Source organism: Penaeus monodon, chromosome 25 (genome assembly GCF_015228065.2).
Source record: "Penaeus monodon isolate SGIC_2016 chromosome 25, NSTDA_Pmon_1, whole genome shotgun sequence".
Lineage (NCBI taxonomy): Eukaryota > Metazoa > Arthropoda > Malacostraca > Decapoda > Penaeidae > Penaeus > Penaeus monodon.
Window position 1 is genome coordinate 14,478,070 of NC_051410.1, and position 1,212 is coordinate 14,479,281.

Below are 1,212 nucleotides of genomic sequence, written 5' to 3' on the forward strand. Positions count from 1 at the left end.
GAGCATCCAAACTTACTTTGAGGATGCCATTAGCAAGGTTAGTAATGTAAATATTTATATTTTATCTAGATTCATACTTTCTGAAGTAGTAGTTTACTTGTTTACTTGTTATCATATACAGTAAGAAGATATAAGCAATCTGATATTTAAATGCCCCTTCCCTATCTAGAGTGAATGCAACATTTCAAATTATATAATTGTACTGCATAACAATATTAAAATTCACAATCAAAATTTGAAAATCTACTACTACTGAATAAAAATATATATTACAAGATTCTGCAAAATACCAACATATTGTTGAGAGTAAGTGGTATATATTTCAAATAATAAAGGAACATAACTAAAATGACCTCTGCAGATTCAAAATGGTAATGTAAAACTATTAGGTCTCAAAAACACACATTTTCTTCATTCAAAACTTAGTCTCATAAAGCTTAGTGTTCTCCTGATGTTTCATCTACTTCAAATATAAAGAACGCTAAACCACTGTCTAGTTCACTCAACGTTGATTTCAACTATTTATTTATAAGTTTTTTTTACTTCTTACTTAACAAGACTTTTTTTTTATGAACTGCTGTTTTTAGTTACTCCAATAATGTGAATATGTCTTATAATCAAGTAATAAGTATAATCCTATACACAACAGAATTACTAATGATAATCCTCTAAAACTTCATAAATTATAAATTTTAATCAAAAAACAAAACATACCCATAAGTGATCTTAGTACAAATAAATACACATTTTATTTACTATCAATTATTTGAAAGTGCATGCATTACAATTATAAAGATTTAAAAAAAAATCCATAACTTTCGCAAATTTCATGCTATGAAAAATTATTAACACTAACTATCCTCTTCTGATGATTCAGTAGATTCTGCATATGCAAGACAATTATTAAGAATAATTATTCAAAATAAAGGTAATCATCAGCAATTTAGGTATTGTGCTGGAACAGGTCTAATGTGATGTATTTTAACTAAATAACTAAAAACTATATAGGTAAGAACTTTTTTATTACAATAGCATTCATAAGTATAATATACCATATGAATTAACTGATATTAAACATTCATTAGATTATCTTATTAACATTAGATAGCCTTTTTGAAATAACAAATTGTCTCTCAGCAATTGTTATAATAATTAATGCACTATTTGTTAATACTACAAATGTAATTAATGATGTTAACCAGCACAAGAAAA